The 12904-nt window shown below is 35.1% G+C and overlaps 1 protein-coding gene across 1 annotated transcript in view; it reads right to left on the reverse strand.

Moving 5' to 3' along the window:
* LOC149555233 (Ypt/Rab-GAP domain of gyp1p superfamily protein) overlaps positions 1-12904 on the reverse strand; it is a 174487-nt gene that overhangs the window by 113586 nt on the left and 47997 nt on the right. The window lies entirely within an intron of this gene.

The following is a 12904-nucleotide window of genomic DNA, read 5'->3' on the forward strand; positions in this document are numbered from 1 at the left end:
ACAAGATAAACAGATACTTAAATTTTACCTTTTCTGGAGATTACTTCAGCACACATTTGTTGATAGTCAGGATACAAAAGACTAAACAAGCAACTTACAAACAGCTTTCTGCAAACCTCTAAAATTCTTTAGTTATCAGATACTGCCTATGCACTAAAGACTACCAAGTATTCTGCATCCAAAATTGAACAGGTTACTTTGCCATTTTCAAGTGAACCAAATCCATCAAAGCTTTTTGACCATTTTCACCATCTTCCACGGCGGCATGAGTACAAGCCCGATATAGCTAACTGCGGCAAGCCATCCTTGCTTGGGAATTAAAAATCTAAATACCATATTCAGCCCTCCAAATAGTAGTTCCAATATCATAGCTTTTAGCAGTGGATTGTTCTCAACTCTGCTGCTAAGAATTCCAACCAGACTTCTCTTGGCAGGCTTAGACAGGACAACCATTTTATGGCCTAAACGCAGTTCTGATAGTGTTGAAAGTTACTGATTAAAGCAATGGATTTCTCTAGAGGAGGAAATTTCAAACCTTTGTCATTTCCTTAACCAATTGTCTACCACTCTGTGAAGGTGCCAAGGGCTCTAATTAACCTTAGGATTTTCACATTTCCTTTCGGACAATGGCTAGCATTTAATTGTCCAGTGAGAAAATTGAAAGAAGCACTTTTCCACATTTAAACTGAACGCAAAATGCATCAACCAAATGTTTCGGTTCCTGTAGTTTGCCAGTGCATGTAGCATGAACGGTGGCAAGTTGGATAGGTATGTGATCCTAAAGTGTTGCAACTAAAATATATTGCTATTTATTTGTTGCTCATGAGAAATTATAGTTCTCTCTCTTGGCTATATAAGTGTATGCAATAACATCTAGCAGGGAATTTTGCAGTTTTCTGATTGAACTCTTGACACCCTATATTTATAGCTAACCTTTCCTCTAAACAATTTTATCTAAGAAAGTGGTATTTGTTAGGGATCATAACATTCCCAATATTCCAACAAAAGATGTTAAGAGATGGACTACTCGCCAAAAGCTCAGTGAGTAGCTAGAAACTTGCAACTAATTTCAGCCGGCGAGTAATAATGACTTTGACTCGCAAAAATTTCTTGTAGATTGTTTGGCAAAAACATGCTGAAAACATAGCGAGTCTATGCTTAAAACTTGGTCAATTGTGCATAAAGGTTAAAAAACAGAAAAAAGCAGTTCCATTTCATCATTTTCTCACTTGTATTTTGTTGAGAAGGAGAAAAATACTCTTCCAAACACTTGCAAATTGATAGAAAATCAATTTGAAGCGGATTTGAGATGGATTCGAAGCAGCTTTGAGGTGGTTTTTGAAGAAAAATTAAATTTCTGAGTAGGTTTTCTGATTTTCTATGTTTTTAAAACATTTTAATTATTTTTTGTAGCGTCAAGATGAATATAAATATCATTCCTAAGTAGCTAAAAATGATTTTGAGTCATTGGAACAAGATTTAACACTTTTTTTGATAAGTTTTATTGAATCTTTTACAATTTTTTAAAGAATGTCAAGTTTTCAAAAAAAAAAATAGAACCCCAACAGTTTTTTGAGTCTTTTTGACTTTCTTTGAATGATGTCTAAAATTTTTGAAATTCATTGATATGGTTCACTAAGTTGTTCAGCTAAAACATTAATTTGTCCTTTCACTTTGGACGTGTAGGTTACCCAGTCTAGTTATCAGTTCGAGTTTGAAAAACCGGTTCGCTGGTATGGCAAAATTTTGAAAAGGGTTTTGGGTTCATTTGGGTTTGTTCGTACAAAAACATGCAAAAATTTTATATCTATATATATATGAAACCTAGAAGCATAACTTAAAATTAGAATGTCACATAGTATCGTATAATCATATGATTTTATCATTTAAACAAATAAACACCATAGGCATAAACTTTAAACTTGTAATCATAGCATCATGAATCATGATCATACCATCATATATTTCAAGTTCAACATTTAAAGATTCAAAGCATTAAAATTAAATCATGATTCATGAATCATAACAGCAAATTCAAGTATCATTGTTTCAAGTTCAAGTTTCAACTAATGGATTAAAAATGTATTAATATTCATCATCTTCTTCTCCTCCTCCTCCTCCTGCTAGTTCTTCAGCATTAGTTGACTCAGCAACAGAGCTAAGGCCAATGGGACCAAACGCAACAATAATATATATATATATATATATATATGAAGCCTAGAAGCATAACTTAAAGTTAAAATGTCACATAGTATCGTATAATCATATGATTTAATCATTTAAACAAAAAAACACCATTAGGCATAAACTTTAAACTTGTAATCGTAGCATCATGAATCATGATCATATACCATCATATATTTCAAGTTCAACATTTAAAGATTCAAAGCATTAAAATTAAATCATGAATCATAACAGCAAATTCAAATATCATTGTTTCAAGTTCAAGTTTCAACTAATGGATTAAAAATGTATTAATATTCATCATCTTTTTCTTCTCCTCCTCCTCCTCCTAGTTCTTCAGCATTAGTTGACTCAGCCATAGAGCTAAGGCCAATGGGATCAAACACAGCAATAATAGCATGCACATCAAAATCTTCAATTGTAACCCAGAACCAGAAGCATCCATGTCCACCAACTTTGCACTTACATCCCACCTCTTTGTCTCTCCTTCAAATGTAAGCTGAGAAGCAGGAGCATCCAAGTCCACCAACTTTGCATTTATCTCCCACCTCTTTGTCTCCCCTTCTTTGTATTCTTTAGTCTTGTGCGAGAGGAGATGCAAGCTGTAATGCACAAATACCAAGTTCTCCGCTATTTTGTATTGCAACCTATTGCGCTACACTAGGTGGATGAAAGAATATGTGCTCCAATTTATTTCTGAAGCAAATGAACTACCAACCTATTAAGACATCACCACGTAAAGAATTAAAACAAAACTTAAACTATGTATGTTGAATCTTAGAATTTCTAGCAAGTTATGAAGACAAAGAAAACTAATAGTTTTTTTTTTTTTTTTTTTAATTAATCTTACTTGCGATATCACTTTGATTGCAAGGGGTTGCAACATTTGGAATCTTTGGCCATGGAGGTACCACCAACTATGAGCATCCTTCCTAAACCGATGACGAAGAGCATCATTATTTAGAGTTTTAGCATCCACAAACTATATGAACTCATCTATAATCAAATCTTGCATATCATCATCAGGAAAGGCTCTTTCAAATGCTGCCTTGTATCCATCAAATACTTCTATATCTCTATAGGGTGGTAGCCTTTCTAGTATATCAATATATTGGGTGCTATAGTATTTGGGCGTCAATAATTGGCAAGCAAATGTAGAGTAGAGGTCATTTTGTTCCATCGTTCTACAACAATTGCTTGCAATTGTTTGAAGGAGGTCTCTCTTGAGGATCTTGCTCTTTTTCATTTACAATTTGCTTGATCTTCTCAAGCATTGAATCTATACCATCGTAAATCTCTCCAAGGCAAGGCCTATCTATGTCTACGTACCTAAGCATGATCATAATGGGCTAAGTGAACTTAATGAGATATTCCACACGTTCCCACCATACGTCATCCAATATCCTAAGCTTTATATTGGATGTCCTCTCACTGTTGCTTTGCTCCATTTAGCCCAATTGTTGTTTATTACCATATTGGAAGTGCCTCTTTCATACGTCATCTCAAAACAATTACATTTGATGCAAAACGTGTCTCAACAACCTGTGACATAAAATAGAGCCAAAAAAAATACAACTATTAGATACATGCTTCAAAAAAAAATACACATTACACAATCAAAAAATGAGAAATTGTAAGATTCCATTTTTTAAAAAATTAAATAACTAACTTGAGTTCAACTTCACTTACCTTCAACAACTCCAAACGTGAGAGCATTCTGAATATCCCTTAATTCACGCAATGGTTTGTGATCGAAATCTGGATGTCCTCAACTTTTGCATACACCTCCTTGATCCACTCAATACTATTCCCAATCTTCATAGCATAAGATTGACTGAATAAAAGGTGTCCAAAAAATATGATGGTATCTCTCTCCAACCAACAAACCACCAGCTCTCCAATTCTCTATGTTGTCCGTTACAACTTGGACAACTCTTCTAGCACCCACTTCTTCAGTGGTAGAGATGAGAATATTAGCAATTAATTGCCCATCTTTTACTTGTGCCTCGCAATCATTACTTTTGAACACACTACCCACTTCTTCAATGGTAGAGATGAGAATATTAGCAATAAATTGCCCATCTTTTACTTGTGCCTTGCAATCATTACTTTTGAACACTATCAAAACATTGATCAATGGACGATTTCTAGCATCTTTCCACCTGTCTACAACAATTGTTATCCCTATTTCTCAATCCATGTAATCCTTGATGGGCTTTAGTTGCTCATCAATCAACTTGACCTCTTGATGCAACAAGGTGGTTTGTACTCTCTCAAAATAGGGACCTGAATAGCCTGCAGGTGCTTCATTAACACTTCTCAACTTGGGACCAGTTCAACCATGTTGCCTCAAATCAAACCCTAGTCGTATTTTTGACAAATTGGACCTGAACCAGGTACTAGTTCAAACCCACACCTGTTCCAAAGGCCATACCAGCGAACCAAGGTAACTAAGGTTACCAATTAACCATTAATTCACTAGGGTAACTTCTAGGAATCATTGGCCACTAGATCCATACACATCTGGATATATAGGCACTCGGCCTAAAGGTGCTAGAGTTAGGACTTACAAATATGTCTATGAAGCACTGAAACTTGGGTTGGTGATTTGCATTAAATGTGAAAAAGTATTCCATGGAGGCATAAACTGCCTCAAATACCACCTTGCAGGCATCGAGAAGCATTATGTAAGGAATGTATTTGGATTACAAAAGAAATATAAAGAGACATTAATGTCATACTTGCAACTAGCAAAGATTAAAAAATTACAAAAGGAATGGGGGCAAAACTAGCCATGAGAGTAGTTATAACCAAATCTTAAGGTGCTTCAGTTGACACTAACAAAGAAACAACTCTTAAGGGCATAATGGGCTCTCATCACAGCCCACGTATCCAGAAACTCGGCACCACCTTGGCCACCAATTCTACTCCTAGAGAGTACCTTTTGCATCACCATTAGGGACACAACCTATAGATAGTTATTTTGTGCCCAGTAACAAAACTAGAGCACAACCAATATTAGAGGCCACTTGATGAAATAGGAAGGCATATGAGAAAAGAAACATTGCATGTGATCATTTTTGGTAATTCAACAACATGCCATTGAAGGTGGGAAAGAGTCCTTTAATTAGCTAAATTTGGTCACCGCAATGTTAGTTTAAGGAAAAGGGTACAAAACCCCTATTTGCAAGGATTTGGGTGGGAGGTTAGTAGATCAAAATTGTATACTAAGACTTAATTTCACTTTTTTTGTAGGTTTCTAACAAATGCAGTTGACAGGGCAAAAAAAGTGGTGGAGGACCAAAGAAAAGAATCGAGAAAATATGGCTACACCACTCTTTCTGATAGGTGGACAAAAAAAACCACACCACTATTAATTTTTTGGTTGCTTACAAGGGCAATGTAGTGTTCTTGAAATAGATTGCTACCTCCATTTATCAACTAAATTTGGTCACTGCAATGATAGTTTAAGGAAAAGGGTACACAACCCCTACTAGCAAGGATTTGGGTGGGAGGTTAGTAAATAGTCCACTTGAATTCATTTTTAATTGTTTTTGTTGTTTATTAAATCAAAATTGTGTATTAAGACCTAATTTCACTTTGTTCTTGTAAGTAGCTAACAAATACAATTGACAAGGCAAAAGGAGTGGTCGAGGACCAAAGAAAAGAATGGAGAAAATACGGCTATGCCATTCCTTCCGATAGGTGGATAAACAACAAAAATCGTGCCATTATTGATTTTTTACTCGCTTACAAGGGCAATGTGGTGTTCTTGCAATCAATTGATGCCTTTGGGTAAAGATAAAAATGTAGAAACATTGGTTGGAATATTTAAGCACATTGTCATGGAAGTGGGAGTAGAGAATGTGGTGCAAAATATCTCAAATAATGCAACGACAACTAGAAACCTCCAAGAAAGGCACCTCGCTCTTTTTTGGGCACATTTTATAGCACATCCTTGACCTTCTTTTGCAGGACACATAAAAACATGACTGAGTAACTCCAATTGCAGAAGATGCAAGTAGGATCACAAAAATATATTTATAATCACCTTTGGATTCCACATTTGATGAGAGACCACACTCAAGATCACAAAAATATTTGTAATCACCCTTGGATTCTACATTTGATGAGAGAGTGCAATCAAGGCAGAGCTTTGGTGAGATCCGACGTCACATGGTCTGCAACAATTTTCTTGATGTTGCAAAGCATTCTTGGTGCATTAACTTCTTCAAAACAATGTTTGTGGGTTAAGTGTGGCTAGACTAACCTTATTCAAGAAAGCTTGAAGGAGAGGTTGTCACGTGCATAGTCTTCGACAACCATTTTTCCCAAAAGGCTGCAAAGATTGCAAAGGACATTCAGAACTTGAATTTTTAATTATTCTTGATTCAATTCACCTATTAAGAGGCCATCAATAGGGACAACGAGTCTATACAAAATTACTATGAGGATAGACTCAAATTTGACCTCATCTCAAAAAAATTATTTGGAAGTATGTGGAACAATAAGCTCCACCAACCCATTCATGTAGCAAGGTACTTCTTCAACCCCTATTTTAAGTTTGGAGATTCTTACTCAAATCCTAATGGAGAGATCATGGAGGGCCTCACTACATACATTCAAAGGATGATACTTGAGGATGAGGTGAGAGACCTTGTTGTGCCAAAACTCTAAAACTATGAGGAAGCAAGGGGAAAATTATTCTCTTCAGATCTAACAAGGAGAGGAAGAACCATTCAAACCCCATGTATTACATTTGCCATTGGGATTTTGGGGTCTAAAGTAATAGATAAATTGATTAAATATGTCAATTTGCTCTTTGCTTTCTAACTTTACAATATTTTATTTTGCAAATGCTTGGTGGCAAAGTTGGGGAGAAAATTCCCAAGAATCTTATGTCAACCTTGCAGTTCATCCAATTCTGAGCACGATTGGAGCTTATTTAAGGCCATCACTCAAAGAAGAAAAACAAGTTAGCTCAAAAACACCTCAATGACCTTGTCTTTGTGCAATACAATCTTCAATTACACATAACGAAGGCAGAAGATCAGTTAATCCAATTGATTTTGATGATATAGATCCTTACGGTGATTGGACATGACAAGAACAACCTCCATTGTTTCTAAAGGATGATGTCAATGATTTGAGAGGTGGGCTACAGAGGAGCGGGTGGATTTGGTTTCACAATAGATAAAATTAACGAGGATGAGGATGAGGAATCATCGCCAGTTGGAGCTTGTTTAAGGCCATCACTCAAAGAAGAAAAACCAGTTAGCTCAAAAACACCTCAATGACCTTGTCTTTGTGCAATACAATCTTCAATTACACATAAGGAAGGCACAAGATCAGTTGGTCCAATTGATTTTGATGATATAGATCCTTGTGGTGATTGCACATGACAAGAACAACCTCCATTGTTTCCAAAGGATGATGTCAATGATTTGAGAGATGGGCTACAGAGGAGGGGGGTGGATTTGGTTTCACAGTAGATAAAATTAACGAGGATGAGGATGAGGAATCATCGCCAGTGCCAAGAGAAGCTAAATGTAGAGCTATGTCCAAGGTGGAGAATGAGCCACAACCTAAGTTAGATATACCAAGTGAGGAGGTGCAGTCATGCCCAATGCAAACATCTAGGACTAGACCATCTAGTTCTACCTTTCCCTTAAATTTCTAATAGAGTTGGGAAGAGGAAGATGTATTTGAAGTGATGTATTTACTTTTAGTTTTACAAAAACTATTTACTATTTTGCTTTCACCCATCAGCATTCCTCATGAGGATGCAGTTTTGCACCCATTTTGCATTTAAATATATCTAGACTCGGCTTGTTTCTTTTGTGTTACAGTTTATTGACTCATTGAATGCATCTTCTTGTTAAATTTTGCAAAAATAATGCATTTCTAATTAAATTAAGCAACTTGCTAAGTTCTTAAGTTTTTGCCAAGTTTTTTACCGAGAAATGGTTGAGTTTTTGACGAGTTTTTTTCAAGCCTTCGAGTTTCTGATTTTGGCAAGTAGTTCAACTAGGTATGATACTATGAGATGTTTAGAATTTTTATTTACTTGCAATTATAGATTTTGAGTATCACTCCTATTATAGTTATAGTTATAATATATACCTAACGGAAAAACTTGTCGCGCTATTACACCTAATTATGTAATATATTTGTCAAGTTTTTTGCAAGGAATTGGTCGAGTTTTTCCTGACTTTTTTTTTTCAGACCTCAACGAGTTTTTGGTTTTGGCAAGCAAGGGTGGAATAAACCTACTAATGATCTGATTTGTGGCCTTGGGTTGTATTATTCTGAGGAATTTTTCTGTCTTTTTTTAATGTTGAAGCCCTTTGACTCCTAAAAACTTTGGTTTTTTACTTATGGTTCTCCTCAATGCCTTAAAGATGCATCAAATCTAATTGTGAAATTCAATATATCTTTGGTTTTTCCTCTCTATGACCCCTTAGTTTATCGGGGGCCTATGTACATTCAAGTGGGTAATAATCCCTTTTATTCTTTGGTCATTTATCCACCCTGTTACTTAAGCTTACTTAGGTAGTTAGCTAATCTTAAGTTTCCATTATTAGCTATTTTCTTATTTTGAGTAATAACAAAATATTTTAAAATAGGTTGTTCTGCAAGCTAACCAAGATTAGGTTTACCTTTAATCTAGCCAATTAGAATCAATATTGATATAATAGGGTCAATAGGAGTATTTCCAGGATTAGCTTAGAATCTATAAATTAGGCTTTACCCTCCTTAGAATGTAAGCTAGGAAAAAATGGAGAATATGGGAGAAAAGCCATATAAGTTTGAAGAGACGGAACAAACTCATAAGAGGATCTTATTGATGTAATACAATGTTCTTGTTTTCATTTCCTTTCAAACTAATTTTATGGTATAGCTATAAAATTAGACCACCTTCCTTTCCATTCCCTCGTGTAAGCTCTTTGTAATTTATCTTCACCTTGTTCCTCTTTAAGCGTATCTTGGCTTATTTACTACATTAAAATGTAATTAGTATGAATATTACAATACTCAATCCATTACTTCAATATCAAGAATCTTATTTTATCCTAACAAAGTTTGATCAATTTATTGTTTTTAAAGAAAATTTGATGAAAACAATCGGTAAGTCCTTGGAATAGTTCTCAAGTGTTGTAAATTGAATGGTGAACGTGAGCAAGAAAAGAACACGAGAATTTTACCTTTGAGAATCAAAAAACTGGAAAAACTCCAAAAGAGTAAGAGAATTCCTTCTTGTGTCATTATCTCCTTAAGTGATTACAGATATAATTATTTACCAAGGACCAAAAGGATATTATTTACGATACAAATATACCCAAACGCCTATATAAGCTCAGCAACTTTTTGAACCTCACTTCCCTAACCCAATCCAACTCCTTACTCTCAATCACAAAGAAAGATCTACAAAGAAATAAAGAATTGCCTTAATGTCTGATGAGAATATATTCATATAGGTCTAACATCATAAGAAATTCAAATATATTAATAGACATCCTTTGCAGCCATTACTTTGTCCATTCATTGTTTTGCTCAAATTAACCACTTCACTCATGACTGCAATCACTGATAATGATATACATTACTTTGTCCATTCATTGTTTTGCTCAAATTAACCACTTCACTCATGATTGCAATCACTGATAATGATATACACAAATTCGCAACCATACATTAAGTGTAAACAAATGCAAATTTACCGTAATAATTGAACATAATTGAACATGCATTACTATTAGAGAAAAATCATATTTGAAAGACTGGCAAAAAAAGGTGAATTTTTATTAACTTGTGAGTTTTTCTACTTGGCAAGTTTTTGCACCTACTAATCGCAAGAAAACTCGTTGATATTTTGGTACAATAGCACGGAAAATTTTTCCCCTAGGTAAATATTGTCAGAAGTTTGTCCAACGTTCCCCTCGGGATTCGTGACAAGGGCTTAATTGCCTCATGTGTACTATAAGTTGAGTGGTTGTATCGGGCATTAACAGATTGGTCTTTGGTGCAATGGCAACCCTGCTCTAACAAGTGGTATCAAAGCTTGGTCACAGGTTTGAATCTTATAGATTAATGCTGAGGGGGGGATTGTTAGACTAACCGCCAATGTTCCCCTTCGGAATTCCTGTCATGGCTTAACCGCCTCCTATTTTCTATAAGTCTAGTGGTTGTATCAGGCATTAACAAGTCGATCTTTTGGTGCAATGGCAACCCTAGCTTGTAACAAATATTGTTGGACTAACCACCAAAGTTTCCCTTTGGGATTCGTGACACAGCTTAACCGCCTCCTGTGTTCTATAAGTCTAGTGGTTGTATCGCGCATTAACAGGTCGATCTTTTGGTGCAACGACAACCCTAGCTTGTAACAAGTGGTATCAGAGCTTGGTCACAGGTTTGAATCCTCAGACCCTTGGGTAATGCTGAGGGGGAGATTGTTGGAAGTTTGTCCAACATTCCCCTCAAGATTTGTGACAAGGGCCTAACTACCTCCTGTGTACTATAAGTTGAGTAGTTGTATCGGGCATTGACAGATCGGTCTTTTAGTGCAATGGCAGCCCCGCTCTAACATATATTATAACTATAGCTATAATAAGAATATTACTCAAAATCTATAATTTGTTAAGTTTATAGAATCGTTTTTTGCAAATGTAATAACACTCGTAATTATTTATGTGCATTCCAAATGCAAAGTTGAATGTTATATAAATATTCATAGAAGAGACAATCACGAGACGTATCTCTATGGTAATAAATTAATCAACAATTAGACAATAAATATATAACATATCTATATATAAAATATATATATGGGTAGATATATGAAGATTTTTCTAATTGATGATCAACCAATAACAATAGAAGGATAATATCTGAAGGATAATCTCTAGGTCAATTCAATATTGACTAAAGCTACAACATAAACACTCCCTCTTAGCTAAAGAGGATTGCTATAGAACACATTATGCTCTCAAGTATATGGAAAAATATTATTTCAATATGATATTCTTAGAATGGCACATTTAAGGATATCAACATATATCAATCAACTTAGATGTTATCTTTCGATATCATCCAAACTATGATTCAACAAGAAATATCAATCATATGACATTTATCATACTTATATTCTCTTGGTATGTGCATTGGCATCATGTTCATGATGCCTACCAAAAGAATATGTAATATCCTAGAAAGGATATGTGTTATCTGATCTCTGACAAACTCCAATACAGCAACTGGATGTAGTCTATTAGATAACAAGCATAATCTCAGCAACTTAAGGTAATATCCTAGAAAAGATGCATTATCCGATCTCCGGCACACTAATAGCCTATCAAATAACAACCATAATCTCATCAACTTAAAGTAATATCCTAGAAGGATATGTGTTATCTGATCTTAAACATATATCGATCAACTTAGATGTTATCGTCTGATATCATCCAAAGTATGATTCCACAAGAAATATCAATCATATGATATTTATCATACTTATATTCTCTTGGTATGTGCACTGGCATCTTCATGATGCCTACCAAAAGAATATGTAATATCCTAGAAAGGATATGTGTTATCTGATCTTCGGCAAACTCCAGGACAACAACTGGATGTAGTCCATTACATAACAAGCACAATCTCAGCAACTTAAGGTAATATCCTAGAAAAGATGTGTTATCTGATCTCTGACGCACTAATAGTCTATCAAATAACAATCATAATCTCATCAACTTAAAGTAATATCCTAGAAGGATATGTGTTATTTGATCTTCGACACACTCTGGGACAACAACTGAATTTAGTCTATCAAATAACAGTCATGATCTCAAAGACAACTTCATGTAGTCCATTATGATAAGTATCATGATTGCTAGCACATTCCAAGACATCAACTTAATGTAGTCTATCATGATATGTTCATTATCATGATCTCCAACACATTCCGAGACAACAACTTAATGTAGTGTCTATTATGATGACAGGTCAAACCATTGTTAAGATCATCACCTTACAATAGCGACTTCTCATGATGTTTTCCAACAGAGTCATGTAGTAACTCACATGATATCCACCATGAACCAAATTAGAGGGCGGATCCACCATAGCTGCTCCTAGAGGGTGGAACAAGGGTTTTCACCTCAAACTTCTCTCACAAAGAAGAATGTATTACAAGTATTTTCACCTCAAACTTCTCCCTCTCAATCTGTAGACTTTTTTTCCTTCCAAGATTGCTTGTCAAAGTCCCTTTGAATCAGATATTAATCTTTTGACCTCTTCATTCAAGGTTGCCTCTAATGAAGTGTCGCTCTCCCTCTGAAACAAAATGTCCAAGATCTTCTAATGTCAATTAAAGTAGATCCTCTAGTTACTCAATCTTAGACCTACTATCTTAAATGACCAATCTTGATATTTGAACAACATTCCATCGCATTTTGCTCCCTCTGAAAGGAAGAGCCCCTTGTCTTCATTTCATAGTCCTGAATGTTATCAACCACAAATATGCCTCAACAACATCCTAATGCATCATACTTCTTTTCATGAAAGAATATCCCTCCATATATGCATTTTGTTAAACAATGGGAATGAAATATTGGTTATTATTCCCCCTGCATTGTAAAATTCCCACTCTTATATATACTTCATAAGTGACACAGTTTTAGCAGCACTAAGGAGAGAGTTTTCTCTTCAAATCTAATGTCGCCAC

The sequence above is a fragment of the Cupressus sempervirens genome, chromosome 5, assembly GCF_028749045.1.
Source record: "Cupressus sempervirens isolate cs-2001-9-10 chromosome 5, ASM2874904v1, whole genome shotgun sequence".
Taxonomy (NCBI): Eukaryota; Viridiplantae; Streptophyta; class Pinopsida; order Cupressales; family Cupressaceae; genus Cupressus; species Cupressus sempervirens.